Source organism: Miniopterus natalensis, chromosome 4 (genome assembly GCF_054644295.1).
Source record: "Miniopterus natalensis isolate mMinNat1 chromosome 4, mMinNat1.hap1, whole genome shotgun sequence".
NCBI lineage: Eukaryota > Metazoa > Chordata > Mammalia > Chiroptera > Miniopteridae > Miniopterus > Miniopterus natalensis.
Window position 1 is genome coordinate 33,328,838 of NC_142084.1, and position 26,301 is coordinate 33,355,138.

A 26,301-nucleotide genomic window follows, 5' to 3' on the forward strand; every position below is an offset into this window, starting at 1 on the left:
TTTCCCTCTTAGAAACGTATACGACCTTGTATTTTCTTGGGGGGGCATAAGAAAAGATGCCCCACGTGGCATCAGGGCATCTTTTCTTATGTAAAACTAAAAAATATATAAAATTCTCTTTTGAGAAGATGAGATTCTCTAGCAAAATTCATTCTCTGTAGTAGCGTTTGTTTAAATTACAATCTATTGGACGTTCCGTGACAGTAGGGACCACGCTCCTTTTATTTCCGAGCCTGCCGGGGGCTTTGGGCAGTGGGGTGCCCAGCACTCACTGAGTGCATGGACTGTGAGAGTAGATGAGGATTTAACCTGAGGATGCTCCTTGTGCCCAGGACACGGAGACAGTGTGCCTCGTCTCCGACAGTGTTAGAAGGATGATTGAATCAACAGATAGGGAAATGTCTAACACGATATAGGGGACATAATATGGTTTGAGTAACACTGGTTTCGCTTCCTCTAGCATTAAATAAATAACTTCCTTAACATCCTTTACATAGAACCTTACATGTTGATCATAATGCATCTGAAAATATATTACCTGCAAAACTGAACGGTTCCTGTAAGGTTAATTTAGTGTTTTTCAAACTTTAATCAACATAGGAATTATCTGGGGATCTTGTCTGAAAACAGGTTCTGATTCAGTATCTTGGAATGTACTGGAAATTCTACTTTTCTTAAAAGCTCCTGAGTGATGCGAATTCTCTTGTTCTGGGCACTACCTTAAGTATCAAGACCTCAACGCTAAATGAGTGAGCCCCCACGTGGCATCTTTTCTTATATAAAACTAAAAAATATATAAATTTCTCTTTGAGAAGGTAACAATAGCAAAATTCATTCTTAGTAATAGACCGACCCCCCACCCCCCAAACATGCAGCATGGTTTTCACTGTAAAGTCCAAATTGCTTTGAACGTATCTAAAATTGAATAATGGGTCTATGATTCCTCCTAAATTAATCACAATGTTTCATGTTTGTGAAATTTATTCTGATATGTGTTGCTCTTGTAAAATCATTTGTTCGAGTTAAGTTGAGTAATCTTTTCTTCAACCATGTCTTCTGAGCTACAATTTACAAAAGGAAGGTGGACCGCTGACACCGTGGATGTCAGCAACATTCCAACACGTACTTTAAAATTCAGACACTATTTGGCATTATTTAAAAGAAATGAAACTAATCTCCAGAATCATTATTATAAGATTTTTTTAAAAAAGAAAGTCCGTAAGTGTATATTTCCTGAGAATTTTATCTCAAGACTTTATTTCTAAGAAAAATGCCTAAGAGCACATTAGTTCTTTGTACAATAATTCAACTATAGCAAGAGGCCAACATATTTCAAGAACGCTTAGGCTGTTCGTTTTACTTTAGTGTGACGTTCACTCAACATTTTGTGAAAAGTGAGAGTTTCCAAATTCGGAATTTAGTTCTATATTCTTGTCTCTAATCAACTTATGTACAACAGGTATTAACCTAAATTTGTTAAGGGACCACCACTCATGCTCCTATTTACTTAGTATGGTGTCTTTGTTTTTTTATATTTTAACAATGTATTTTTAAACATCTATGATTCTTCCCTCTCTTTAAAGCTTTAAATCTCATCTTTTTGTCATTTGTGTTCATTCAATAATTTCTTAATTTGGGATGTCTTTTACATGTGCCGTTTCCCCCCATTCCCAGTGCCATTGCCTTTGCCGTATTTCCTTGCTAATTACCAGGAGATTTATTTATTTATCTTCTTTTAGCTACTAGACAGTCCACCTTGCATTTTGCTACCAGATAATTTTACTAACATTTCTTTCATAGGATTTGAGTAAAAAATAACAAATAACTTTCAACTCTTTGCAAAATCTCAGTCCTATCCTAAGTACATATACCTCCTGTCAAACTAATCCTTCATTTGTTCTATATGAACGTGCAGTTATTTCTTTTAAAAATATCCTTTCCGTGATTATCAAATTCTATTGTTCTTCAGTCCCATTTTCTCCAATATTTTTTCTCTTTCAATGGTTCTGCTGACATATTTTTACTTTTCTGAAGCAATTTAACATATTCATATGTACAAGTTCACTTTATGCCACTTAGCCTTTGCAAAAGATCTACATTAGTATCTGTTTTCATTAACCCAAAGAAATCCCAAGAGGATATCTGCTTTTACAAAAAGAAGGCAAAAAGTGGAAATCATGTTTGGCTCTGTTTTGCAGGAGCTGTTATAGAAGCAGCACCAAGCTCCTTCCCCAGGAGCGACGCTCAGCATCTCAGCAGCAGGCCCACAGCTCTGGACCGTGTCTGTGGGCACCTGTGCTGTATCTCCACTTACTTTGTGCAGCATGCATTAGTAAGATGTGTCCTTCACTTTATGCCGCTTTGCTTTTCAAGAATGGGGGAAGCCTGTACTAATTTTGTCATAAGTTCAAAGCTTTGATAACCCCACACGTAAATTGCTGCAGCCATGTATGTTGCTGACTTGCATGGCTTCTTAAATCTTGAAGTATCCTGAAAATATTTCAGTTAATTGCCAATATTTTGCCTCGTGCTGAAATAAGTTGTAATTTTGTCTGCCTCATTTTTTTAGCTCAATTGCCCTTCAGTTTACAAGTTTGTTACACGGGTGGCTCACAGATTTAAGACAGAATAAGATGCTGTTTTGCCTAAAGGGCTGGAAAACTCTATTCACTGATATTGATCCCAGTGAAAGTCATTGCTTACCGTGGCCTTTATTGTGGGAAAATAAATAGTTACTTTGAGTATGGAAATGCTTTTGAAACTGGAAATCTGTTGTAATAATCAGACAAAAGTAGTTTACAAAGTCTACTTAAATCATTGCTGTGATGTAACCATCCATGAGTAAAATAGTGCTCAGTAATAAGACTATAGTGGTTACTAAGTGATGAGTGGTGGTGGGAAACATTTAGAGATCCAACCTGATTGTCCTCAGATGGGTGCCCAAAGGACCTTATTCTTATCTCTCTGCCCTCCTTACCTCACTTGTACCTTCTCTGTCCTTGCTCCAGAATCCTGACTCACCTTACTGTTTTGTCCCATATTGTCAAAGCCAGGAAAACTGTTCACTCTGTCTTCTCAGATTCTTCAGAGTTAGTTTCTACAAAGCAGTCAGACTATCACCAGTGTCTATCGCTTCTCCTAACAAACCTACTGTATTATTGTGCCAACATCTCCTCAACCTCACCAGGAGCAAAGAACAGAAGGAGTGAAAGGGCCAGAGAGTCCCCTTCTTTGAGAGCATTCTTTATTAATGTGCCATTCAAAAGAGAGTCCTGCCCGGCTAGCATGGCTCAGAGGTTGAGCATTGATCTATGATCCAGGAGATCATGGTTCGATTCCCAGTCAGGGCACATGCCTGAGTTGTGGGTTTGATCTCCAGCAGGGGGCATGCAGGAAGCAACCAGTCAATGACTCTCTCATTATTGATGTTTCTATCTCTCTCTCTCCCTCTCCCTTCCTCTCTGAAATCAATAAAGATATATTTTACAAAGAGAGAGAGTCCTATTTGCTTTAAACTTGATGAAGAAAGAGGGATTGAGGGCTACTATCCTACTTTTCAAACCAGGGACGATGTAGCATCTTCCATAGAGAGGTTATTACTAGTCATTCCCACAGGAATGATGTTCTGACACCCATTGTGGGGAAATGTTTTCTACTTTGGACAGAAATCTTTCAAAGGGATAAAAATAAAAGCTAAGGCAAAAGAACCCTTAAACTTAGGTGGTGAGTATATATAGATGTTCCTTGTATTATTTTATTACTTTTCTATGTGTTTATGTTTTTCCCAGTAAAAAGGGGAAAGCAAGCTACAGTTGGTGCTCCCTGTCTACTGGTTCCAGGTTCTCAGGTTCAACCAACCACTCACTGGTCAGAGAGATCTTTTCCTGTTCATCATTTTAGTCGTTACTCCTCTACACTGAGGCCCTTAGCATGAGTCAGCCAAACACCTACTAAGGAAACAGTATCCCAGGTCCCATGGGCTTACCCTCAAAAGTCTCTGCATTAAGATCTATAGAAGTCAATACAGTAGAAAAGCGGTACGAGATTGACAGGGTTACTGGGAATCGATCCTTTAGGTGTCATTGATTTCCCCTCCTTCACCTTCACGCATCTCCCTGAAGGGGAGCCTTATTAAGTAATGTGAGCAGACGGTTGCCAGTTTAGAGTAGGTAGCTATCTTCCCCTCATCCTGTACCAGGTCCATTTCTATAATTGGGTGAAACTTTTGTGATTCAACAACTTTTCTACCTGTTCCTAGCTTCTGGTTGCATTTGGCAAACACTAAATACCTCGAAAGGTCTTCTAGGTGTAAAATCCCTTCCCTGCAGTTAGCTAACTTCTGTCTTCAAAACAAAATCTTTCCCTCGGGTGGCACTTCCTGAGATCTTACCTTGTCATGTAATTGCATTTTCTGATGCTTGCTGTTACGTCAAGCTGCCAGAACCAATACTCAGTTAGGGGTTAGGGACTACCCTTCTGTTTAGCTATTTGCTATGTGAGAGCCTCTCTACCAATCCCATTACCATATATACAACTAGTTTTATCTGTCACTCCCCCAACACACACACACACAAACACTCACACACACACTCTCACACCCTACCACCATTACCACCATCTCTAAAATGCCATTTCCGTGAAGGCAAAACTTGTGTTTCATTTAGTCACCACCATATTCTCAATGCCTAGAATAAGAACTAGCAAAGAGTAGGTTCTCAAAGCATATGTTAGAGTGTGGGCAGACAATTATTGATAGTTCTCTCACATTTCTGCACATCTTGTAAATAAATCCACTCAATGCCTTTGTTCAATACTGTGGTTTAAATGGTGTTTATATAGCAAACAGATTTGGAAGATAGAAATAGTGTTTCTCTCTGAAGCAAAGTGCAAGTTTGTTCACAGCCATGCAAGATAGAGATGCTGTCTCTCTTTGGAGCACAGGGCGGGCATGCTTCCTGCCCATTATAAAACATTCAGGTTTTCTAAGCGCTGGGTTACTCTCCTCATATGCAACCCACTGTGGGTGCAGATGTTACCTGAACAGCCATCCATCACTCTGCGGGAATTTGAGCTTGGGGAACTGTCACAAAAAATTCTAATATTCTGGCTATTGCTATTACTGTGAGCAATAAAGTCTTGTCTATAACCCAGGACCACTATTTTTACCATAAAACAGTGGCAAGCTAACTACTCAGCTTACAAGTAAGGTAAACACTCAGACTCTTCATAAGCCTTGAGAGTTTTGGTGAGGAGGATGGTACCCTGATACAGACACAGCTTTCTGGGAAGAAGGTTAAAGGACTCACAGGCATATTAATGAGATTTGAAATAAATTTATGGGACCCAGTAGCAAAAACTGTTGGCCAAATATCATCATCTATGGGGCAAAAAATGGCTTTCCCATTTTATTGCCTGTTAATCAGCAGGAACTGGAGAGGTGGTGTCAGGTTAAGAACAGAGAAATCGATATAAAGTCAGCTGCCCAAATGGTGCCCTGGCTGTTGCCATCTGTCCTCTGGGGCAGGCAGTTTCCTCACTAACCTAGTGGTCTGCCTCATGCCCATCCTACTGAGACAACTAATACTAAGATTAAACCAGGGTTGGCAGGCTATTCTGATGCTTTCAGACAACAGTTATGGAGACGTGTACCTATCCTGAGTGTGAAAAGGAGGGAATTCATGACCACTGTAGGCATTAAGAAGACAAATCAAAAGGCCTCTGGCTGGTTCTCATGATCAATGAGGCTGCGGTGAAGTAGGCAAGGCTTGGTCAGGAAGAATGTCTAGCAGGTGTGACATCTCCTGGCTCAGCTGCTTTGCAGTCTATCAGGCCAACCTTAGAATAATTCGAAGTCAAGAATAAAGGGTCCCCAGGTTTTTGTTTATTTTTACTAGAAAGTGGCTTTGGCCCACTTAGGGAGATTTTCCTGAAATGGAAGACCTCTCCTAGGACATTACAGATGAGTAATTGAGTTCACACTTAACTGTCTTGACTAAATTTGAGGAAGATGAGCCGCTGGAGAATAAATCACAGAGTCAAAGAAAGTTTTGTAAATTCCTGCAGTAATCCCCACTACCCTGGAAAACCCCTATATTAGAGCAAGATGAAAACTTAAGCAATATTATTATGACAAGAGAGCAGCAAATGCCTCAGATTAAGGTGAAGTGTGTTAAAAAGGTTGCTGCTTTATGTGTAAAGCTTAAGTTGGCTACAGCACATGAACACAGCAGCCCCAAAAGCAAGTAGCTTGGCTATGACCACTGGGTAAGTGTCCCCCAAAGCTGAAAGAGATGGTGTCAGTCATTAAGAACATACCACCCGATAAAGACCTTTGAGCAAGCTGAAAATATGGAAAACTCACTTAGTTGAATCCCAAGCTACCATCACAAACTTGAACCTGATAATAAATGTGAGGCCTTTCCTATGGCAAGAGGCAGCTTTCTTTATAAGCATCCCCTGATTCTTTTTGGCACCTCTACCTCCACTTCAGTCACCTTAATGAGAAAGATAATTAGTGATTAGGCCAAGGCTTCAGCGTCCCCAAAGGGAAACTAAATGTCGAATGGACACACTCAAGCATGTGAGGGCATTTTAGGCGAGGGGGAGGGTCAGATTTTGATGGCTTTGTTAGACGTTGATGCCCAAGTCATAATCCTCCTACCTGGTCTCCTGGAAGGAGGGACTGCTCAAATCCAGCTGGTGGGGTTTGGGCATGGCTCACAGTAGGGAGGAGAAGCTAAGTGGACCTTGTGGATGGGTCCTTTGACACAATTCAATATACTGTTTTTGTTGATCTCACAACTGAATTTATATTAGAAATTTATGTGTTAGGTGCTTATACCTTTCTGCAAATTGGCAGATTAAAGACAACCTTCTTTAGGGTCACTGAACTACAAACATAAATAGCTGCTCCTTATCGGATCATCTGGGTCCCTCACATAAACGCCAACGGGAAGACTCATTCACTCATGAGACTGACAGTAATGAAGCTGCAGATTGGACTTTCCACAGCCAGGTTACCACTACCGCTGCCGAAGCCCATCGTCATCTCTTTACATTGCATGACTGTGCGTCTGAGGAGAGAAGGGCCACCTTGCATGGAGCCCTGCCACTCCTGGAGTTATCCCCTCTTGGAGCGACCAGCCCAGCCTAACCAGTAGGGACGCACGTTCCGGTGACGGTGTTGCTGTGACTGTGCTATTCAGGTTTAGTCAGCTCCACTGTGACTGTAGCACTGTGGCCTCTGAAGATAAACTGCCGTATTTTTTACTTTTTCTGCCAGGAATATTTACAGTCTGACAATGCAATACCTCTTATCACAAAAGCCACTCAACAATGGGCTGATAATCGAGGTGTTTAATGGATTTTCCATATTCTGTTCTGTCCAAAGACATCTGGTGTGACGGAGGATCAGAACTCACAATGATCCTCCTGGTCCGCACCTTTGGTCAGAGGTTTTAATCACCGCGTGGGGCTGTCCCCAACAAGCCATCTTCTCATTTGGCTGCTTCCTGGGTAATGATCAGGAGGATCGAGGGGGTGGCTTATATAGACCTATTATATAATAGGTGGCATTTAACCTTGTCTGTTCCTGACCATGTTGCTTTTCCTTTCCCCCAACGTCATAACCAGGCTGGACTGGTTAATATACCCTCCAAGTAGTAGCCTGGCCAAAGGAGGCACAGGGATTAAAACTCTTCTAACTCAGTCACATGGATACCCTTATTAGCTGGACATATTCCTGGGGCATAAGAAAAAAATGACCATTTGTCAATAATACACTACTAATGTTGTTAGTATGAAATAGTACGCTACTTGCCAAGTCCCCCTCTTTTGGTCCATGCCAGTTAAAATCGGGTACATATGGATACTGCAAGTGTAATAAAAATAAAAATAAAGGCCTCGTCTCTTATGTACCTGGCACTCATGGATGAAAGGTCTGGGTGAAAGCAAGAGATAATTTGGAAAATGGTGAAGTCATAAGTCCTGCAAGGGGCACAGCAATTTTGGGAAGAAGGAGGGAGAATGACAACCTAAGGAGCCAGGGAATGTCTCAGGCACTAGGAGGTGTGGTGAAGAAACAGTAATGATCTTTTTCAGAATTATTGCAGAGCCTTCCTCATTAAGAAAAGCACCCTGCTGTGCTGCTCCCAAACTGTGGAGAGCATTTTCAATTTAACTGGCTGCTTTGTCTTCCACTGTCCACCACATGTCTCTGACCATGATTCAATTGCCATTTTCTTTAAACTCACTGTCTACTGAAGATAGCAGGTGCTGGTCTTGGCTCCTGTGCTTTCCATGGCACACAACCGTCAACGCCTCAGATGTTTGTCCCACTCCCCCTTTTCCACAGTTGTTGTTCAGCCGTTCCATGCAGTAGATGAATGCCACCCAGCTATTGGCACAGGTGAAAAAACGGTTTGTACTGACAATCTCTGTCGGGTAGTCCTTCAAAAAACATCCTTAAAATGAACTAGGAATCTGAACTAGAAATACTAAGATGTACCAACAAGATAAGAGGACACATCAGACGTAGTATCAACCCGTGGCCCCAGCTGATGTAGGTTCCATATGGGGCACAGATAACTGTAATTACACTTTCTTTCCAGGGGTACTCTGTGGGTCTGTGGGTTGTGCTTTTGTCTAGAAACCAAACATTAACTTGCCTGGCACACAAAAACCTGATAACTTGCACCTTAAGAATGACCATAAGAGACCTTCAAGTGCTTCCACTGGTGGAAATACCACCAGTGTGTCATGTAGCTGTCAAGGGACTGTGGAGATTTCTCCAAAATGAGGCAACTCATGGATGAGAGGTAACTGGATCGTTATTTACGTTCAACTTGTGGACAGTTATCCCTATAATCTGAGTTACCCATTAGAAAAGGTGGTACAAAACCAGTTCCTGACTTTACCTAAAGTGATCAGTAATATTACCTTGGCCTTGGAAGACATTCAGGTCAGTTCCAATTCACTGTCCAAGTATGTTATTGGTAAAAGAATCTCCCAGACTTTTTGTCCTTGCAAACCAGGGCAGTTTCCATCCAATCACAAGCATACCTTACCATACCTAGATAACTACCTCAGGTCAGGTGGAAAGGTAAATAAAGAAAAATAAGAAGAAAGTAATTTTCTACCTAAGGTAGAGGGTGATGGTTGATAGGAGTTGTTCGGTTGTTTGGGCCTAGAACCCTGATACATGGTTTAGTGTAAAACTATAGGCTTCTCTCAACCTGTTATCTGAATGCCTGTTAGTAGTAGCCCCAATATCAACAATAAATATGGAGCAAATTGAGTGAATTTTCTCCCAGTCTCTGCTGGTTACAGTGGCCACCAAAGTGGCATATTCATGGGAAAGTTTGCTGAAGACGAGATGGCATAGAACTAAGAGGTGGATGTTGATAGGAGCCAGCTCTCCATGTTGTTCTTCTGTATGAACTGTGAAGAGAGGCACTGACTGCCATTTTTCCAGATGGTCTTTTTTAGGATGTTTATACAGTGAACAACCCTGGAAGATTATGATAGTGTCTCCATCCAAAGCAGAAAACAAGTGTCTTACTATCTCCTATAGAAGACCTTCATTCCTGAAGCCCAAGTTTTCTTCTTTTCAGCCTGCTTGAAATTTAGGGCTCGCCTGATTCTCTTCATGACCCTTTGGGCGTTGTGTTTGAGGAACTGGCAAAAGGAAATATTTATGCTCTGGCTGCTGCTATTGCTATACGTGATCAAGTTGTTTGTCTTCTACCAGCATCTGTAAAACTGTGGGATGTGAGCTTGGCATTAGGGTACCTTGCAAGTAGGGCAAAATATCAAAACATTTACAGTCCTTGACGTTGAACCAATAAAAATGAATGAGTTATGGATAAGCTTGGTCAGGTACAGAGCAGAGCTGGAGGAAGATGGCTCTTTTCTCAATGACATTTCCCCCTCTTCACTTATCTGTTGCTGGTACGTCTCTGCCCTCAGCACCACTCCACCGTCTCCCTTGGCCTTAAGGGCCATCAGTAGACTGGAAGCTGCCTGCTGTCATTCCCTCTTCCTTTTCTAAGGTTTTTATTTTGCAAGTTTCACTGGGTTTCCTTAGCCCCATTTGTCCCAAATGCTCTTAGCAAAATTAGCTTTAGCCTCACAACAAACTGAAAACAACTTGGGTTTATAGGACATTTTTGGCATTGTCCACTCCATCAAAAACTTACTTTAGAGAACATTTCGCCCGTCCACCACAACCTGCAAGGAAGTCTCTGGTATCTCCATAATCTTGAATTTCAGTCTCCAGAATATTTCATTTTGGTCTCTGAAGCCAAGCGCCTCCTTTCTGCATGTGCCTTACAAAAATCCTGAGCTTTTGCAATCTGAGGATGCTGAGGAGGGTTTGGATTGCTTGTACTATTATCTTTCCAAGACCAAAAGCCCATGGTCCCTTGGTGGGCAGAGTACAATCCAGAGTTGACTAGGTTCCTTCAATTGACTCTACCATGGCCTGCATGCTACTTCTTTCTTTCTCCGGTAATGAGACATCCAATTATCTTTAATGTCGGGACTCTCAGCATTACTCACCATGGGCTTCCTAATATGTCACGCAGAAAATTCTCTGTATGAATCATTTCAATCAACTTACATAAAAAAGCACAGTCTTGGCTGGTCTTCTTGTTAGAAAATCTCTTTTTAAAAACTGCATTCCTTCAGCTGTCTCAGTGATAAGGTGTTTTGTCTCCTTTGGATTCTTCTCTTGAGAAGAGATCACAGGATTATAACTTTTCAGGCTGTATCTACAGCTAATCCTATGAACCATTCTTCTAATGGTTTCTAACAACAGTAATTTGATTCCGGGTAATCAGTTACAGATTTCACAATCTGGGGGGAGATCCTGGCATGCAAGCCTTCCATTATGTCCTATGTAAAGTCTAGAGCTGTGTGCAAGCGCAGTGAAGTAGCCAGGAAGAACTCAGCTCTGTTTACAGCCAGCCACAATCATTTTCGGACACACAGAGTCAGGCTCAAACGGCAAACCACAAGTCCTCTTTCGCTATCTTTTCCTATTTTTTAAAAGACTTTTTACAGACTTTTAGGGAGAGAGGAGAGGAAGAGAGCTAGAGAAACATGGATGTAAGAACGAAACACCAATCAACTGCCTCCTGCACACCCTCTACTGGCAATCGAACCCGCAACCAGAGTATGTACCCTGACCGGCAACCTTTCAGTGATGGAACGATGCTCAACCAACTGAGCCACACTGGCCAGGCTGATACCTTATTCTTATTCCATAGTTAGCTCTATTTCCTCTGCATCTAATTTATCCTGTATCACTTCTTGTGGTTAAGGCCAGCAAAACCTGTTAACATTGGATCCTAACATTCTTCCAAGAAGAGCACATATAATACACAACACATTTTTTTCATGCTAATATTGGTTGCTTCTTGCTGTCATAATATTTTTTCAAGTAACTTAATGTGTTTTCCTTCCTAAAGACCCTGCTCCGCCAGAGGTGAGGAGGGGAAGAACAGGAACCTAATGAGACAGAGCAGCTGAGCCAGAACACAGCCACTGGATGATTACTGAGGAGGACCTAAATTAAGACAGTGGCACTGGGGGCTAAAATAGTTTAGAACTGTTAGATACGCAAGAGGTCAGTCTGGTATGTAATCAAAATTTATTTTCCTAAATTTACTCTAATACTATACTGCATTAACTTTAAACATACTTTTTAATGTCTCTGTAAACTTGAAATGACTGTCTAATTATTTGAGATATAATTGACATATAACATTGTGTAAATTTAAGGTATACAATATGTTGAAATGATACATTTATATATTGCAATATAATTACCACCATAGAGTTAGCTAACACCTCTATCCAGTTACATAATTATCATTTCTTCTTTTGTGGTAAGAATAATTACGATCTAGTCTCTTAGCAACTTTGAAGTTTATAATATAGTATGTATCGTTGACTATAATCTCTATGCTGTGCATCTCTATTTTTTTTAAACAAAAATTAACTCTAGCAAGCATTTTGACTAAAAAAGCCAAAAAAACAACAACACAAAGCTTCAAGAAATTTTCAAATTCCATCATTACTCAAATTTGTATTCCCACTTGTTGACTCAACCCAATAGCCATTTACAATATCCCATCTTCATTCTCAGTGCCTTTATTTAGGTTTTTCTCTAGTTCACCTTCCCCTTATATTTTGCTACTACATCTCATCCTCTCCTCAGTTAACTAATTAAACAATTTGCAAGGCTATACTGTGTGTATTCCTAATGGACAGTATGTCAAGGTGACACTGGAGACAAATGTATCAACAGGCCATGGTTGTGGTGTTGGATTCTGAGAAGATGTGCCACTTTGATGGATAGAGTCTTTGAGCTGAAGCCCTCAGGGACCTCCTTGACCCTCTGGAATTTTTACCCTGACAGCTGAAATCCTCTCCAGCTGTTCTGTTCCCAAAAAAGATATAGGCCAATTTTAGATGAACGACTGAAAGTCCTCTACTCAGGGAAATTCCAGAGATGATGATCCAGAAGGAAAAAGAATGAGAGGGATGCATGATTTTGAGAGACAGAAAAAATGCTATGTATCAGAAATAGAACAAATGGACCTGGAATCATGTTAGATCAACCTGAGGAAAAAGGCTGTTTCTCTGGTGATGTCAGGGGAAATCACCTTTCTAAAATTTTCTAGGATTAACTTTTCCATTGGTGAAGGGGAAATTGTGACATGTGTATGAATGCAAAATTACCTGTTATGGTAATGAAAGCCAACAATTGCAGACTGCTATGAGCCATGTTCTACTACAAGCACATTACATGAGTTATCTCATTTAATTTTTATAAAAACAGTATGTGGTAGGTACTATTACTAACTTCATTCACAGATGAAGAGGTGAGGCACGGCGTGTTTACATAACTTGCTGAAGGTCGTATAGATAGAACTCTAGACAAACTGACTGTATGGTCAGTTCTATCTTTTCTTCACTGGTGAGAAATATTGTAGGAGTTAACCATTCACTTCAGACAATGCTGAATGGCCATTCTGAAGGCTGTTTCTGGAAAGGGAGTGGTGATGGTGTCCACGCTGTCTCTGGTTTTCCCTGGCAGCTGTCCTGTACACAGTACCAATATTACAGCTCTGACTCAGGCACCCACTAAGTTAGCCCTGTCTGTGGTTCGTTAATCCTCTGGCCCCCATTGCTTGACTTGGGTCTTCACACACTGGTGAGCCACCGAAGGCTTTCCCTTGCCCTGAAGGCCCCAGTATCCTCCCTACCCCGCCACCCTCTGCCCTTTTCACTCTCTCTAGCCCAACATACTTTGCTCACCACTTCCTTAGTTTCAATTTTACCAACATAATCCACATCCCCACTCCACATATAAAATGCAAATTAGGCCCAGGAAGACAGTCAGCCCCTCTTACAGTGCAGGGTCACTGGGCCGCCAGAAGGCTTAGAAACACAACCTCTATGGGCAAGCATTCTAAGCTGTGACAACCTTTTATTAAACTGGAGTTTTTAATTGACTTTTTAAATGTCATATGCATTTTAAAAAGTCCTCAGCAACCTTCCATCTATGCTTTCACCAATATAATTTGTCTTTAAAAACACGTCTACCTCTTACTTTTTCCCTAGTAAACCATAATTGATGTTCTCTTCCTCTATTGATTAGTTGGTACTTTTTGTTTTATTGATAATTTAATTCTTTTATGGCCATTACCGTATTCATTTTGAATGGTTTAATTTCCATTCACTACACACACACACACACACACACACACACACACACACACACACAATATGTTTGTTGATCATGGACTTACCTCATCTGGTATGTTGCAGTCCTATTTGTGGTTAAGATGTAAATCTCTTTCAATAATTTAACTCCCAGAGACAAATTCTCCAGTGGCTCCTATCATATATCTCTTGCTAATGATCTTATCATTACCTCTCTTTCCTCTGTCTGTGAACCATATTTTATGTCTTATCTAAGTGATATCAAGTGTTTTCTGCAGTAACAACTCATGTGGCTCTTATAAAGCTCACAAATGCTGCAGAAATCAGTCTTATTATTATAGTTGATATTTGCCCTTTCTTTAGCATTAAAGAGTGATAACATTTTTCTTATTTTGCTTAAAAATATTGAAGTTTATTCTAGAATAAGCTAGAAACAGAACTCCTCATAAGATACATATTTGGAGGAACACGGAATTTTAGCTTGGAAAATAGGAATCTTATAATGAATTTTAATATGTTTTATCTATGATTATAAAATTGAATCTTATAATCTTAAGGTTTTGAGAGAGTGAGTTTGAACTTAATCTCTTTATGTTAAAGGACAGGAGTAGTAACTGCATATGGGAGCATTTTAGCATAATTTGAGGAATCACTAAAAGTTAGAGGAATTTAAAGTAAAAGTTGTTTGGTTTTGTGGTAACGAGTATTCAAGCAGAAGCTGTACAAACACACAGCAGAAGTATGACAAGGGGAATTCCTTTATGGAGCCTAGAATAGATGATCTCTCAGGTTCATTCTTATTTATTTATTTATTTATTTATTTATTTATTTATTTATTATCTGTGGTGTATTTTATAATTTTATCAAGCCAAGAGATAAAACATATTAAAATCAGTGCTCCAAACACATAAAAGTTTAACTAAAGTATACACAGAATATTTTCTTTTTATTAGGTGCTTGGAACAGTTACAGTAGAAAGATATTTTTAAGAGTGTTAGGTAATCAGGATATATTGTTTGTTGTTAGTTTCATAATAGGTTTTTAGTCCTTTCTATAAAAGTGAACTATAGATGCATATTTATTGGAATATCTTCTTTTAAATGCTGATAAGCAATAACATTGACACCTATCATTAAAAGTAAAACGAGGCAGCAAGATTATATTGCCAGTGTTTTCTTCACTTTCACTTTTATGAGGGAGGAAAATCTATGCTTTTCAGAACGTTTGCTTAAATAGTTTCAGATTACTTGAGTAAATATTCTTGATGTTAGCAAGGACAATTAGTATAATTCTGCTCTCAAGTATAGACTCAGGGTTTATAGGAGCAAAACTCTTTACAAATGATCTATGCATGTATTTTTAAGCACAGATGTTTATGTGTTATATATAACTATATGTTTTTGAATTATTTTATATTGCAGAGAGTAAAAAATTAATTAGTAAATGTACAAGTGTATCTAAATGTCAGGTCCTCTTTTATTTGAGGATATGTTATTTCAGGTGATTTTTTTAATACATATGTAAAGTGGTTTTAATCAGCTCAGACATGCTTTCTACAAACGTCTGTTTGGTAGCTGGAAAGAAGAAAACATATAAATATCTAAATAAATGAGTTACAATAAAATATTAATATATTTATTAGTCATAGAATTTATTACCCATTCCCAAATTGTACAGATACTTCTGTTTGTTTTCAGCTATTGTAATAACACCCAGTGTTCAATTGAGTTATCCTGATAAAGTAATTGTCTCAGAAATCTCATTGACAAAATGAACAGCTAACTTACTTATCTTTGTATGCAGCAAAACTCAAAAACAGTATCAGTCAATCTAAGTAAATCAGGACCTAGTTTTGATTGGTAGATGTATGACAAATCTGCTGGAAAGAACAGATTTGTGAAGTATGATACTTAGATTTCCCATGTAAGAACATTTGCTCTGAAATACTAAATTAGTCCCATAAACGACAGCATATTATTTGTTGAAAGTGAGAACAGTTTGTTTTACATAGAATAAGAAATGAAAGTGTCTTACCTGTAGCAAAAACATATAAATGCATTTGACTTATTGACTTATAGAGGTTAACATAGGCTGAAAAATAAACAATAAATTCCAAATATCATTTTTCCTACTGCTATGGAAATTTATTATTGTCTAGTACCCTTCCTAACCCACTCTGCTGAAATGGTCTTTTCTTTACCGTCATATTTATTTAGTAAAAAGATTAAAGGTTTCAAAGACTGACTGAAACATAAAAAGTCAAAAATAATTTATTTGAGGGATGCTGAAACTGTGGCAGTTAAAATCGGTGACTGCCCAAACAACTTAATTAAAAATGTTTTCTTCTTAAATGACAAAGTGTTGGTTCTAAAAGGCAGGCTTGAAAATATCCATGGAATACCAGGAATGGGTAGATTAATTCCATTTTTTTCTCAGCTGCTGACTCTCATATGGCAACTAACTTAACTTTTCACTTAACTTTTCTGAAACAAAAACAAAATTAATTTATGACTTTAAACATGCTTTGGTGACAATAAGTAGATTTTTCTGATAAGATAAGAGAAGCTACACATGGCATTTCTGGAGTCCATTTCAGAACATAAGGGTCTCAGAGCCCCATAAATCCTTAGTCTGGAACTCAGCTTAAAACTTACTGGCTGTGTAACCACAGGCAAGTCATTTTACTTCTTTGAGCCTCACTTTCTTAATTTGTAAAATTGAGTTACTGCCAGAAGTTCTTAACTCATACAATATGCCTCACATATACAAAACATTCAATATATTTATCTAATTTAATATGAAATGTTAAATATGTACTAAATAAAAAAGTGAAACTAAAACAATTAAAATCCATGACTCCATATTTATATCAGTTAGAATAAACCAGGTTATTCTGCAGTAAGAAATGATCCAAAATATCTATATATCTATTGTAAATCATGTCTCATATTGTCTTTTTTTTTTTTTTTAATATGTCTTTATTGATTTCAGAAAGAGGAAGGGAGAGAAAGAGGGAGAGAGAGATAGAAACATCAATGAGAGAGTTGATCGGTTGCCTCCTGCACACCCCCTACTGGGGATCAAGCCTGAAACCTCAGCACGTGCCCTGACTGGGAGTCAACTGTGATCTCCTGGGTCCTAGGTCAATACTCAACCTAGGACCCAGGAGATCCAAACCGCTGAGCCATGCCAGTTGAGCCCACATTGTCTTTATCCTCAAGCCAAGTTGATAGAGTAGCCTCTATTTTGAAAATTGTCAATTACTTATGCTGAGGGAAAATACGGGACATTGCTCATACTCCATTGGCCAAAGCAAGTAATATAGCCCCAAATGACTTCTACAGGATGGAAATGTATAATCTTCCAGCAGGGGCAGGAAATAACTTTAGTGAACAGAAATAAAATCCACCACAATATATAAACAAACAAATCAGAAAAACAAGTGTAATTTACTTACAACAAGTAGAAATTTATAGATATAGATAGATAGGTGATAGATAGATAGATGATAGATTAGATAGATGATGATGATAGATAGATAGATAGATAGATAGATAGATAGATAGATAGATAGATAGACAGATAGATGATAGATAGATAGATAGATAGATAGATAGATAGATAGATAGATAGATAGATGATAGATAGATAGATAAATAGATAGATAGATGATAGATAGATAGATGATAGACAGACAGACAGATAGATGATAGATGATAGATAGATGATAGATAGATAGATGATGATAGGTAGATAGATAATACATAGATATAGATAGATGATGATAGATGATGATAGATGGATGATAGATAGATCAGCTTAGCAGTTAAACAAAAAAAAATCAAGAATTTTTCTTTAAGGAAAAACTAAATTATCTTCACTGCATGGGGAAAACTCCTTTACAGAAAAACGATTGTTAATAAATATAGAAGAAATGCATGCTTTTAAATGACAGAATCAGAGAAAGATTAGTAATTAATGCTAAAATGATTAGGTCAAGTTGTTGAGAAGCAATATTTGCTCAGCGCTGAAGTAAGACCTCACAATAACTTACTAAATTCCAAATGAAACACTTTCTGCTGGAGAGGTCTGGAGGGTAACATGATTAATCCTCACAACACTGATAGTGGGACAACCGGTGACATTATGCTTCTCAGGTTGTGCTGCAGAATGAAGAAAGATCATCACCCATGAAATATTCATGCACAAAATGTTTAACCTGATCTAATAAAGCCTTGAGACTTAACTTTCAGCTTATAGTAATAAAGATTTAGAAGAATATTTCATAACACCGCAAGAGAACACTTAGATAAATCCTCTGTGTGGAGCATTTTATAAAAAAATTGGCCTGGTGTTTTCAAAGAGTTAATGTCATTAAAAAAAGAGAGAGAGCCCGGCCGGGCGTGGCTCAGCAGTTGAGCATCGACCTAGGATCCAGGCGATCGGGGTTCGATTCCCGGTCAGGGCACATGCCCGGGTTGCGGGCTCGATCAATGACTCTCTCATCATTGATGTCTCTATCTCTCTGTCCCTCTCCTTTCCTCTCTCTGGAATCAATAAAGATATATTTAAAAAAAAAAAAGAGAGAGAGAAAGAAAGAGGATCTTTCTACATTAAAATAAAGGAGATGTACATCTAAATATATTATGTGGGCCTTGATTAGACCATTAGAGCTACATAGCTATGCAACATTATTTGGAACACAATTGAGATCTGAATATAGATTTCATAGTAATGATGTTATGGATTATTATTCATATTATTACATAATGATGTGATGATCAGGCAAGTAAATGCCTTGATTATTAAAAGAGGCATACATTGAAGTATTTGTGGGTGAAGTTTCATGTTTAATGCTAGCTTTCAAATGGTTAGAAAAATAAGACAAAATAACTCTTAAATTTAGGTGATGGTTATATGGATGTTCATTGTAGTATTTTATTATTTTTATATATATTTAAACTATTTCCCAATAAAAAGTGGAGAACAAGCTACAGTTGACCCACTATATCCGTGGGTTCTAAATTCATAGGTTCAACCAACCACCGGTCAAAGCTATTGTTAAAAAATGTTATGTTGTTGATGACATGTTCTATGTAGTTAGGTCACAATGGCCATGTCTGTCCTAAAAGTGTACAAACATTTTTTTTTAAAATTATTCTTTAAACAACACAGTATAACAAATATTTACATAGCATTTACCTTGTAAGTAATCAAGAGGTGATTTAAAGTACGCAGAAAGATGTGTGTAGGTTATATGCAAATACTATGTCGTTTTACATAAGCGTTTTGAGCACCTGCAGGTTTTGGTATCCTGAAAGAAATCCTCCTTGGGCACCCAGGAATGACTGTGCAATAACATTTCATTTCTCCTGAGAAGATATGCAGAGCTTTGAAAAATCTGATCTTGCCCAGTAGTGGTAAGAGTATGAAAACTGAGCCGTTCTGTATATTAATGGTGGGATTTTAAATTTCCTTGAAAAATAATTTATCAAAATCTAGCAAAAACTATGAGAATGTTCATTTCTTCTTAATTTACAATATCAGACAATGGAAAATAACTAAGATATCCATAAATAAAAGAATGTTTGAATTCATGATGATATATATTATATTTATAATAAATAAGGAAAAAATACACATCTTTTATTAAGTGAAAAAAAGTGCACTGCAGGTCTATATCTCCATTGTGATACCAGGTATGGGAAAGTTGGTATTAATCTATGTATATAATTCTGAGAATGGTGGTCTAGAAAGAGAAGACAGTTTTATTTTTTACCTTTCTTAATTCTTGGAAAAAAATTAAGACGCAAGCAAGTAATATCATCATCAAGTACTGTATTTTTATAATAAAAATGACCAAGACACATACATCAACCCAAGTATTGAAGCTGGAAGGGGCCCTAGAGATTATCTTCAACTTATTATTTTTATTTAACTTAAAATTACAATAATAAAATTCAAACCCATGTATTTTTATGCCTTACATCACATAGCTTAGCCAGATTTCTGTAGAACTAGAACAAAAAATAGGCCCCAGGGTGCCCATGCTTTTTTGGTGCCATGGTTAAGTCCCATCTGTATGCCATCGAACTTTAAAGTTAACTACCAAATGAAGTTCAAGGTATGATGTGTTGTCAACATCACTTAAAAAATTAACATTCTGATTTGGAACAGGCCCCCTAAAATAAACAATTTTTACTGCAATATATTTTAGAGTCTCTACTTAGTATCTAAGTTAAACATTTTTTAAGTTGAATGGCATTTAAAAATTTTTAAGTTTGATTTTCAAAAAGGTAAAACTTAATTGTGTTTATAAGTATTTTTCTCTAAATGCCTTAGAGTGTGACATATTCATAGCATCTAAAAGAGGTTAAATATCACTTTCTCCATTCCAAGAAACATAATATACTTAATTGATTAGAGCATCATGCCGTTCCCACCCTTACCCTATTATGATCACCTCCATCTTTCATTCTTTTAGAGAGTAGGGGGCTTAGCCTCCATTCCTCAGGAGGGTCCATATATTAGCTTGGATATTCCCCTTCCCCAAACTCCCCTGTTTCCTATTATGGAAGCTAGATATTTTACTACCTGATTGTGAAAGTGGTGAGAAAGTAACATCCACTGACATATACCTCATGTAGTGTGTTAACCTACGGGAGAGTAATTTGTAATATACCTAAAAGACAGGAACCAAAAATTTGGATAAGTTCATCACACATTGTATATAATCTATACACACGGGCGGACATGTGCACACACAGACACACACACACACACACACACACACACAAAATCTAGAACAGAACGGAAGCTACTACCTGTAAGTTCGTTCTAGCTCCCAGCACGCTCCGTAGTCAGTGTTATGCTCACATGTCTTTGGGAATCTGTCACGTCTTAGTTTGACTTTAATAAATTAAGTATACCTCAGTTCAAGGCCATCTGTCAGTCTGAGAGAATGGCTTGAATCTTGTGAGCGTGATAAAATTGAACTGGCATGTTTTAGGAGAGGCCTAGGTTCATTCACTATTAGAAATATTGAGAGTTCTCTTCAGGATCCTTATTATCTTCATTATCTTTCACTACAGAGAGACAACCCCGTCTCTTATCAATTAATTTCCCAAATTATTTCTTGTGCACTTGCAGAACTTAGCTATCAGCATTCACAGAGCACTAAGAGCCATCTGTACTGTTCTGTGGCAGTTATACTGAAGGAGATGACACGAGTAAACCCCTGTGTTTTCTACCCTACGGTGATAATTATTACGTAAGGGTATACACCATTATTCTTCACTAGGACTAGACCACATAGAAAATAACATTCAATTAATATCAGCTCTACTAAATATCACCCTAAATCTGATAAGTGTCAGACTCCAAAGAATACTGTCTAAAGTAAGACAAAAACCCAATAGTCTACTGTAATTACCAACACTTTACAAATAGATAGATCGATGATAGATAGATGATAGATGATAAATGATGATAGATAAATGATAGATAGATGATAGATGATGATAAATGATAGATAAATAGATGACAGATAGATAACTAGCTGCAGGAACAGCCCAGACTGTTCCTTACCCTCCAGAGCCACGAGGCAGCCTCTGCATGGAAGTCTGGGGAGCCTGCTAGGACTCTGACAGGCCCGGGCAGGCTTTGCACATCCTCCGCTGTGCTTTCCGCACTATTACGTTTATTAGCTGCTGTAATCCTCCATCCTGCTGTCGAGGTAAGTGTCTGTTACTCAGACCCCATTTTCGCAAGGATTGGATCCTGTAACTTAGATCCTTTGGGTTTGGTGGATGGGTGGTGGAGGGGTAAACAGAAGAAAGCTACATTTTTGTGTGGAATCCAAACTGCATTCTCCAATCTTGCTCTAACAGGTAAACCCTAGTATAAAAGTATAAACTGTGTTCTGAAGATGGCAGCTTGAGAGGGCATAGGAAGAAAGTACTGTTCGATTTATTCTGGGTAGTGTTCAAGCAAGAATCTTCATTTTCAAAGTTTTACTGACTTTCCCCTTGCGTTTGTTTGTGTCCAAAGGGAAAATAGGATATCCTTGCAATAGTGTAACTTATCATTCTATGCTAGCTTAATATGCAGAAATTCTTCTAAAACACCAGCTAATTATTGCTTTTTCCCTTTTATGCTGAGATAACTGTCTACAGTGTAAGAGCAGAAGCTGGCAATCAAGTTGTGTGAGATGGTGCAGCTGTTGCAGGCAACATGCTTTCCAGATTAATTAAGTCCGCAGGTGATATTCTCACACTGTACTAAGAAAGGAGGAGAGGCTCAGGAATCATAAAATTCAATCGAATAAGTAGCCTATCTCTAGCAAACCATATAAGGATCCGATATGAAGAACTATGTGGTAACCTTATCCCTGGGTTTATTGGTTCTCTCTCTCTCTCCCTCTCTCATCATATGAGACTCCTTTATATCTTAATGATTTTTAAAAAAATATTTTATGCATCTTTTGTAAACCACACTATATCTTTGGTGGAATGGCATGAAGTATAGTTGATGAAATAAATGTTTCCAGTTTTGAAGTGTTTAGCACTCTTTTACATGAGCTTTTCATGCTTTATACAACCAAACTAGTACTTCAAAATTCAATCAACTTTATTTTGCAAAACTGCTCAAGCACTTATTGTTAAAATATTTTTATAGAATCTATCATTTTTTATCATTTTACATTCAATACATTCAGCAGTATGAATAGAATTTTGAAGAGAGGTAGAAAATATTTATTTTAGTATGTAAATATTACCAGTCTATTACTCAAGCAATAGTATACTTATTTTCATTTTTAAAGTGGTTTTAGTGGTATTTTTACTTACTTTTTTAAAAAAATTATCACCCAAGGATATTTTTCCCCCTGTTTTTCAGAGAGTGGAATGATAGATAGATGGTAGATATAGATGATAGATAGATAGATAGATAGATAGATAGATAGATAGATAGATAGATAGATAGATAGATAGATGATAGATAGATGATAGATTAGATAGATGATAGACGATAGATAGAGAGATAGAGAGAGAGAGAGAGAGAGAGAGAGAGAGAGAGAGAGAGATGATAGAGAGATAGAGAGAGAGAGAGAGAGAGATGATAGAGAGAGAGAGAGAGAGAGAGAGAGATGATAGGTAGATAGATGATAGGTAGATAGGTAGATGATAGATAAACATCTTTGTGAGAGAGGCACATCGATTGGTTGCCTCCCACACGTGCCCCAGTCAGGGCTGAGCCTGCAACCGAGGTGTGTGCCCTTGGCTGGAATGGAACTGGCCAGGGCATACTTAAGACTTTATTTAGCATTATTTTCAAAGAAAGAACAGAATAAAATACAGTAATTTAAATATCATCAAACCATGCTTGTTTTTTGTGTGAAATGTCATGTTTGCAGAGAAATCCACCGAAAGCGAGACATAGATAAGAATCTTGGTTGCAATATTGTTGATATAAAATTATAGTAAACAAAAAAAGCCTGGGAATATAGTTTTAAAAAGTTTGTTATAAACCTTCTTTGTTTCTGGAAGTTTCTAAGTCAGAATTTCAGAAACATAACTCTCTGAACTTAGTTTGTTTTTTTTCCCGTAGAAATGCTTCAATGTTGTATAAATTTTCAAGATGCTCTAAAAGGAAGTAGATCAATGTTTAAACCACCTTGCCACAGATTTAATACCAACTCAATCTGATACTTGAGCTTTTTTTCGTGACTGAAGCGTTTGTATCTATGTAACCATCAGTGGAAAGTTGAGCAACTGGTTTTAAAATCTTTAAACTGATTAAATACCTTATTTGAAGCCAACCTCCTCTCAAAAAATTTAGACAATACTGTCAGTGAAATATCGTCACTGAATCATTAATGTTTGAAAAAATCTCCATAATATAAAGATTTTGGAAAAAAACATTAAATATTGTTTTTTGAATAATTTTACAAACCTTTTCATCTAATCCCCTTAATATATTTACCCTTATTAAATATGAACTTCCAATAACCTGTGATTGAAATAAAAAAATAAACATTTATATATTTAAAAAGCAAAAGGTTTCCATTAAGCAAACTTTATCCATTAAGCGCACATCAAAGAATAAATGAATGCAGAGGTTCTTTGGCATGTCATCTTCAATTACCTGAAGGAAACCTGGAGGAGTTGATTTTATAATATCATCACTTTGTCAAATGATTTGGACCTTTCCAGACACCTCTTTTAGCTTCTCCATAAGTCACTAGAATATGACAAAGCCAGTGTCTTTAGGCTCCTGCCTTGCAACGTGTGGCATGACATCAGCTACAAGGTCTACAATAAATCAGACTGAGAGCAACAGCTCTATCCAGGGCAGCCCGACCATTGCTGCAAAAATCCCAGCCCAGAGTCTCCATCTGCAAACCTGAAGAACAGGTGTCCCCCTTGCTTTCCCCTTGGTGATGACCACACGACTCACAGACTGCTCCTGAAGTCCTCACCGAGTGCTAAGTGCTGCACTCTACTTCTCCATGCTCCATGTGTAACTTCTAAGAGCAAGCACATTCTCATTTATAGATACTATACTATTATCAGCATCCAGAAATTTAGCATCACTACAATATTATCATCTAAGCTACAGTCCCTATTCTCAAAGTATCTCCCGCAAATTACTAATTCATTACAGTGGGGAAAGAGTAACTTGAGAGTGGAGAAACCTGATACAAACCACCCTATGTGAGTGATTAAAATGAACATCACCAATATTGCAATAAATTGTGCACAGATTTGACTTATGTGCCTCCTGAAATGATGACAATACCATTTCTCAAAAATCCTGCCAAAAATGTAACCTAAATATATACATGAGGATACATCAAACAAACCCAAATGAGACACATTTTTCTTAATTATCGGCTGTATCCTTCAAACACAGCAAGGTCAAGAAGACAAAGAAGAGATGACAAATTGTTCCAAATTACACACATACTCTTAGTTAAATGAAAATTCTTATGAGTGCAAATATGATACGTTAGTTTCTCACTTTATCAGAATATTATTGCTTCTCCTCACTTCTTTGTTTTGGCACACTTTTTAAATTCTTGTTTATTTTAATGTTTTTAAATTTAAATACTTTTACATTCATGTTTTGATTTATATAAATGTTAAAGAGTATATTGATCTTCAAATATAAAATAGGACATTTGGATAATTCACATTCCTTTTTCTCTACATGTGTTAGTTATGTTATTATTTCTTTAGCTTTTAAACTTAGGTGACAAGATTTACATTTCGCTTCCTAGCCATTGTTAAGTTTCCTGTGGTGTTTTCCGTTGGCCAAACTGAGTTTCATGAAGTCGGAGACTGAGGGAAGCACATACCAGGACACAGACCAAGCTGGAAAAGGGCAGAAACTGGCACAGCAGGTCCCTGAAGAACAGCACAGGGAGCTCCCAGGGCTTTTCTACATTACCTCTAAAAATTAAATACCTGTAAACAGCATTCACAATTGTATGATTATGTAAACATTATTCATTTTAAAAACTAATTAATGTAATTGGATCAACAACCATCTGCTTTCGACAGGGACTTTCTCCAAACTTTTGGTATTTTCTTATTTTCCTATGCTTCGTGGTTTTATCAATTTATTTACTTACTCTTTATGTATTATCTGTGACTTTAATGAGACCATTTAAGAGTGGAGTAGTTGTATGTAATCAGTCTGCCAGTGTGAACCAGAAGCTCTCTTTTTATGGACATTTTGTTATTTAATTTTCTCAATATACTCAATGATTCCATTGTGAGGAAGTGAAAAGTTAGACTGTTTTGGCAGTTCCTGCCCTTTTCCAACTTGGTCTTCGTGCTGGTTTGTGAGTCTCTAAGAACTGTATCCCTTACTCTCTGACTTCATGAAATTGAGTTTAGCCAACGGAAAACACCAACAGGAAATAAGGGGGGAGAAGGGGGAGGAATTAAGTTATTTTCCCAGCTCAGCATCTCTTTCTAGGCCTTAAATTATCAAGGTCTTTATTCGCAACTAAGGTTGTAGGTCTTGTTAAATGGCTTTCTCCCTAGGATATTAAAATATCTTAAATTGCTCTATTTGAGTGTGCCATTTTATTTTTATTACAGGGGAACCTTAACTGAAATAATTTCACTATTCTTTATTTCTTATTCAAAGATAATTTTTACAAATAATAACTTGGTTAGGTATCTAAACATGTTTTATTACTGTAATATTCAAATATGGAAAATTAATTCACATTACTTTTTATATGCTGAAATTATGTAAAGATTTTCAAGCTATATATTTTCTCACAATACAATTTGCCAAGGAAATGTTCTTAGCAAGACATATACAAGTAATTTATTAAACAATTAAGCATTCAAAACTAAAAATGTTCTAGGCACTGTGCTAGTTAGAAGTATATAAAGAATGAACTTCAACTATACATCTATATGAGAGTTTTAACTTTATCAATAGTTTCTTTTTGACATTATAAAATAATTTTTGTATAATGGCCATATTTAAATACTATTTTGGAGTTTGTTCCTTTTGGAGTTGTTTAAGGGCTATTTATAGGCCATATAAAAA